Raw genomic sequence first — 7,097 nt, forward strand, 5'->3', positions numbered from 1 at the left:
AAAGGAAAGATATTCCCATTTGAATTCAGAGTTCCAAAGAATAGCCAGGAGAGATAAGAAAGCCTTTCTCAGTGATCAATGCAAAGAAATAGAGGAAAACAACAGAATGGGAAAGAGTAGAGATCTCTTCAAGAAAATTAGAGATATCAAGGGAACATTTCAGACAAAGATGGGTTCGATAAAGGACAGAAATGGTATGGACCCAACAGAAGCAGAAGATATTAAGAAGAGGTGGCAAGAATACACAGAAGAACTATACAAAAAAGATCTTCATGACCCAGATAATCACAATGGTGTGATCACTGACCTAGAGCCAGACATCCTGAAATGTGAAGTCAAGTGGGCCTTAGAAAGCATCACTATGGGCTTTCGCCCGAGCAACATGGCGCCCACCATGCTGGTGCTGCTGGTTCCGCCGTTGCCCGCAGCCCGAGGACTTCTCTGGAACTGTTGGAAGCAGCTGCAGCGGAAACTTCTGCAGAGCCGACCAGGTTTTCCCAGTCCTCCATGGGGACCAGCGTTAGCAGTCCAAGGTCCAGCTATATTTTCAGAACCAGCAAATGATACCAGTGGAAGTACGGAGACTTGCAGCCTTCTGTATAGTATATTTTGGATGGCAGCTCCTAAAAACAGGCGCAGCATTGAAGTGAACCGGTGTAGGAGAAGAAACCCTCATAAGCTTATTAAAGTCAAGAACAACATAGACTTTTGTCCTGAATGTGGTCACCTGAAACAGAAACATGTCCTCTGTGGCTACTGCTATGAGAAGGTGTGCAAGGAGACAGCAGAAATCCGAAGACAGATAGGGAAGCAAGAGGGGGGCCCTTTCAAGGCTCCTACTGTGGAGACTGTGGTGCTGTATTCAGGGGAGACACCCTCCGAGCAGGATCAAGGCAAGAGGATCATTGAACGGGAGAGGAAGCGGCCATCCTGGTTCACCCAGAATTGACATCAAACTTGTTTCAAGAGGAGAGTTTCACATAAGACGTTTCTCCTGAAAAAGAAAGATTCTTTGCTTTGACATTGGTTGTGTGCTTGTTTTTAAATCATCGACGTAGCTTCAAACATTCTGTATAAGCAGTTAGTTTTTTGCAGGTAATTTGCATCAGGAGTAAAGTCTAAATGTTTCAGCAGAGGCTCAATGGATTTCTGTGTCTTGTTTCTATTATACAGTGAAGTTTCAGTAAAGATAACATTTTCAGGACTGAGAGATAAAACATGATTTAAAATTTATAGCCAAAATTAGGAGTATGGATTCTAGTTTTACTTGTTTGCGACTGGTTTTTCTTACTCAAGAATACTTACACGTATGCTTTTGTTTAAATAACACCTGGAAATAGGTTATGTAAATTCTCGGTATCATTTTTTTTAAGATGGTAGATGTAGCAGTAAGAAAAAGGTTGTTCTGTTTCTTGTTTTTCTTTTGTTTTAGCAAATTAAAATTGCCTTTGTATGGCACTTTGTATGAGACATAGTATGTTACTTTTTTTAGATGGAACAGTTCTTGATATTTTACATTAAATCACGATAATATTCAGAATTCAAAAAAAAAAAAAGAAAGCATCACTATGAACAAAGCTAGTGGATGTGATGGAATTCCAGTTGAGCTATTTCAAATCCTGAAAGATGATGCTGTGAAAGTGCTGCACTCAATATGCCAGCAAATTTGGAGAATTCAGCAGTGGCCATAGGACTGGAAAAGGTCAGTTTTTCATTCCAATCCCTAAGAAAGGCAATCCCAAAGAATGCTTAAACTACCGCACAATTGCACTCATCTCTCACGCTAGTAAAGTAATGCTCAAGATTCTCCAAGCCAGGCTTCAGCAATACGTGAACCAAAAACTTAGAGATGTTCAAGCTGGTTTTAGAAAAGACAGAGGAACCAGAGATCAAATTGCCAACATCCACTGGATCATCGAAAAAGCAAGAGAGTTCCAGAAAAACATCTATTTCTGCTTTATTGACTACGCCAAAGCCTTCGACTGTGTGGATCACAATAAACTGTGGAAAATTCTGAAAGAGATGGGAATACTAGACCACCTGACCTGCCTCTTGAGAAACCTGTATATAGGTCAGGAAGCAACAGTTAGAACTGTACATGGAACAACAGACTGGTTCCAAATAGGAAAAGGAGTACGTCAAGGCTGTATATTGTCACCCTGCTTATTTAACTTATATGCAGAGTACATCATGAGAAACGCTGGGCTGGAAGAATTACAAGCTGGAATCAAGATTGCCGGGAGAACTATAAATAACCTCAGATATGCAGATGACACCACCCTTATGGCAGAAAGTGAAGAGGAACTAAAAAGCCTCTTGATGAAAGTGAAAGAGGAGAGTTAAGAAGTTGGCTTAAAGCTTAACATTCAGAAGACTAAGATCATGGCATCTGGTCCCATCACCTCATGGGAAATAGATGGGGAGACAGTGGAAACAGTGTCAGACTTTATTTTTTTGGTCTCCAAAATCACTGCAGATGGTGATTGCAGCCATGAAATTAAAAGACGCTTACTCCTTGGAAGGAAAGTTATGACCAACCTAGATAGCATATTAAAAAGCAGAGACATACTTTGCCAACAAAGGTCCATCTAGTCAAAGCTATGGTTTTTCCAGTGGTCATGTATGGATGTGAGAGTTGGACTGTGAAGAAAGCTGAGCGCCGAAGAATTGATGCTTTTGAACTGTGGTGTTTGAGAAGGCTCTTGAGAGTCCCTTGGACTGCAAGGAGATCCAACCTGTCCATCCTAAAGGAGATCAGTCCTGGGTATTCATTGGAAGGACTGATGCTGAAGCTGAAACTCCAGTACTTTGGCCACCTCATGAGAAGAGTTGACTCTTTGGAAAAGACCCTGATGCTGGGAGGGATTGGGGGCAGGAGGAGGAGGGGATGACAGAGGATGAGATGGCTGGATGGCATTACTGACTCGATGGGCGTGAGTTTGAGTAAACTCTGGGAGTTGGGATGGACAGGGAGGCCTGGCATGCTGCGATTCATGGGGTCACAAAGAGTCAGACACGACTGAGTGACTGAACTGAACTGAACTGAATAAAATCATTTATACCAGTTTTCTAGATTCCACATACATGTTTAATATTCAATATTTTTATATTAACAAATATACAAGGTCTTTCTGACTTTCTTCATAAAGGCATCTCTGTGGCTTCTGTTTGCAAGATAGACTGGAGGAGATGGCAAGGGAAGGTGCGGCGAGACCCTCAGGGAACCACTGAAGAAGCCCAAGTCAGGGAGGATGATGGATTGGAACTGGTAAGATCTTGCCAAACTTCCAACAAAAGGCAGGATGCAGATCTCCTGTCAAATCCTGTTTGTATTCAGTTCCTTTCCTCATGAAGCCCTGTCCTCTGAAGGGACTGCTTCTTACTAAACCCACTGCCAGCTTCCACACACCTCCGAACTGAAATACTACGTGTGAAGCAGCAATTGCTCTCATGTGTTGCTATCAGACTCTTACTACTTCACCCCTGGTGCTTTTCTCATGGAGACAGCACCTCCACAAGTTCCATCCACTTCCATTCTTTCTCAGACTGAATGTGGGCATGTGTTGGGCAGTCCTTGAAGGAGGGTTGACCAGTTCTCTGTGGTTACAGCCACCTCATATCTGAGCCAGGGGAAGTGTTGGACTGTTGAAAAGTCTTGCTTTCTTCTGGTGCCCTTGGCTTTCATGAATCAACATAAACAGAAACCCAAGCAGGTCTTAATTTTTTTTCATTTAGATCCATTTGGGCTTCCCCAGTGGCTCAGATGGTAAAGAATCTACCTGCCAGTGCAAGAGCTGTGGGTCCAATCCCTGGGTTGGGAAGATCCCCTGGAGAAGGGAATGACTATCTACTCCAATATTCTTGTCTGGAGCATTCTATGGACAGAGGAGCCTGGCAGGCTACAGTCCAGGGAGTCACAAAGAGTTGGACACAACTGACTGACTAACACACTTCTGCCCATAGATCCATTTACCCTGTAACTGAGTTAAATTCTCCCCAGATTTACACATTAAAAATTCTGTCAGTTTTATTCACTTATTTTTGCTGTAAATATTCATCTTTAGTGTCTTTGTCATATTTAGAGAGTAGACAGATGAGATTATACCTGAAGTTGTTAACCATTGGCCATATTAAAACAGATATTACCAACACTGTACTTAACAGTATAAAGTAAGATGGTAGAGACTCTTCCACTGCAGTCAGGGGCAAGACAAGAATGGTAGCGTTATCACTATTACAGGCATTTCCACAAAAGAATAAATTTTCAAAAGAAGGATTAGATAAAACATGACTAGTTAATTAGGGAACACAGTTTGTACCATGTACCACTAAAGTTATAACAAAATCTCCATTTTCAATACAGTAAGTCTCTTACATATTAATGAGCTCCATTCCAACAGTGTGGTTGTTAATTCCAATTTGTTCATAAGTCCACTGAAGTTAGCCTAAGTATCCAACTAACACTGTCAGCTACATAGCTATATACTACTATAATGTATAAGTTTATAATACTTTTCACACAAATAGTACCTAAAAACAAACACAAAAAATATTTCCATACAAATTGTGAAATTATTTGTTCTAGTTCTGTGAAAAATACCGTTGGTAGCTTGATAGGGATTGCATTGAATCTATAGATTGCTTTGGGTAGAATAGCCATTTTGACAATATTGATTCTTCCAATCCGTGAACGCGGTATGTTTTTCCATCTGTTTGTGTCCTCTTTGATTTCTTTCATCAGTGTTTTATAGTTTTCTATGTATAGGTCTTTTGTTTCTTTAGGTAGATAACATTTTTAGTCTTACAGTACGTTACCTTGAAAAGTACAGTAGTATAGTACAGCAGCTGGCACTTCTTAGCAGTACCAGCTACATCACCACTTCTTTTATACTTGCTTCCAAACATGCTGGGCTTGTATTATTGTACCTTGATGCTAGGAAAGATTGAAGGCAGGAGGAGAAGGGGGCAACAGAGGACGAGATGGCTGGATGGCATCACCAACTCAATGGGCATGAGTTTGAGCAAGCTCTGGGAGATGGTGGAGGACAGCCCGGCATGCTGCAGTCCATGGGGTGGCAAAGAGTTGGACATGACTGAGTGACTGAACATAACATACAGTCTGTATAGTAAAGTATACAAAAGCTCAACCACACATGTCAATGTATGCTAGATGCATGAACTAATTTATGTGATCAGACATGTGAACGCATGTTTGCATCTTAGAAAGTGTTTGTATGTAGGGGACTTACTGTACATACACAGAGAAAAAAGCTATTGTTTAGGCCAGAGACACACGCTTGCTTTGCTTTAAAGATGGACTGTTCCTTTATATTGCACTATTTTGTTTGGTTGTTGAATATCAGTCAAAACTTCAAAGTCAAGGTCATGGATGATAGGGGAGAACAAGAAATAGCTGAGTATATAGAATGGAGAACAAATAAGGAAATGTTTAGGTCTGGTTTTGTCAACTTTGAGTTGGCATTTTTAGCTTATAATTACAAAAATACAAAGCATTACACTTTAAATTCTTGCAAGACAAAAAAAAATTGTAAACCTTAAACTCTCTAGATCCACAATTATCTTTTTTTCCAATGGACTCTACATTTACAATGCATTTTTGAAAATTTTACAATGTGTTTTAAAAAAATAATTCAGTTGTAGAAAAACATACTATACACTGCTCCAGAGCTTCTTGCCAACTTAATAAAACAAGAAAAGAGAAAGTATCAGTCTATATAGTGGAAAGGCAGAACAATTTAAATTTACTAAGATAAACTAATTTAAACAGTTTACTAATTTAAATGATACAAAAGTCTACCTTGAAAACCCAAGAAAATCAATTTAAAACCTATTGGGATTAAAATGAAAGCTCAGTAATGTGGTCAAATACAAGAGAAATAATACAAAATTAGCAAATTTAAATACGCCTTTAGAAAGTGAGAAAATTGAATGGATCAAAAGGTGCCATGCATATGAAGATCTAAAAATAAAATGTCTAGGTTTAAACTTAAAATAGAACAGTAGCATTCTTATGAAAAATTAACTTGGCTATGGGATGTGAAAAAAGACTTAAAAATAAAGAGAGCCAAATAATGAAGAGACCTATCAAGTTTTTGGAGAGAAGATGGAACTTTGTAAAGATTTCTGATTTCCTGAAGTTAATTGAAGTTTAAGGATATCCCAGTACAAATACCAAAATAGTTTTTAAAAGCAAGGAGGATGACAAAATAACAACTCGTTTCTTAGAAGACATAAGATCATAGGAAAGAATATTTTGAAAAAGAAATACAATGTGATACATGTAGGTATTTAAACATGTTATAAAGACATAATCTATTGGAACTGTGTCATTCACATAAAGACCAAAAGATCTTTGAAACAGAACAGAAAAGAAAGACATAGATTTCGGCACAAATAACTGTTTATTATATAGGTTTATTGGCATTTTAAATAAGTAAAAAGATGATACATTTTCAGTAAATTTCTCTGAAGCAATTGGTTAACTATTTGGGAACAAAGTTTAAATTCCCATTTAACACTACACACACACACACACACACAAAATCTCCAATAGATTAAGAAATTAAATGGGAAAAGTAAACATAACATGATGTGAAAGAAATGTTAGTAAACATGTAATATAAACTTTAGTTAGGGATGACTTTCCTAAATGGGCTTCCCTGGTGGCTCAGCTGTAAAGAATCCGCCTGCCAATGCAGGAGATTCAGGTTTGATCCCTGGGTCGGAAGATCCCCTGCAGAAGGAAATGGCAACCCACTCTAGTATCCTTGCCTGCCAAATCCTGTGGACAGAGGAGCCTGGTTGGCTACCGCCCATGGAGTCACAAAAGAGTCAGACATGACTTACTGACTAAACAAAAATGAAAAAAACCTTCTTTGAAAGTCATTCAATTGTTGGAAACATAAGTCAGCTATGATAAACTTGACCCAGTATCTAGAAGTGGTGATTACAGTTAAGGATTTTTCTTTTTTTTTTTTTTAGGATTTTTCTTTTTTGAATTCTCCAGGTTTTGTCCTTGTGTAGCCCTGTGCACCAATTGTGTGTGCTTAGTCACTTAGGTTGTGTCTGACTCTCTG

The 7,097-nt window shown here is 38.9% G+C and overlaps 1 pseudogene; it reads left to right on the forward strand.

Annotated features, from left to right (window-relative positions):
- The first annotated feature begins 370 nt into the window (after positions 1 to 370).
- Positions 371 to 1,470, forward strand: LOC139032843 (large ribosomal subunit protein bL32m pseudogene; annotated as a pseudogene).
- Positions 1,471 to 7,097: the final 5,627 nt, after the last annotated feature.

The sequence above is a fragment of the Odocoileus virginianus genome, chromosome 33, assembly GCF_023699985.2.
Source record: "Odocoileus virginianus isolate 20LAN1187 ecotype Illinois chromosome 33, Ovbor_1.2, whole genome shotgun sequence".
NCBI lineage: Eukaryota > Metazoa > Chordata > Mammalia > Artiodactyla > Cervidae > Odocoileus > Odocoileus virginianus.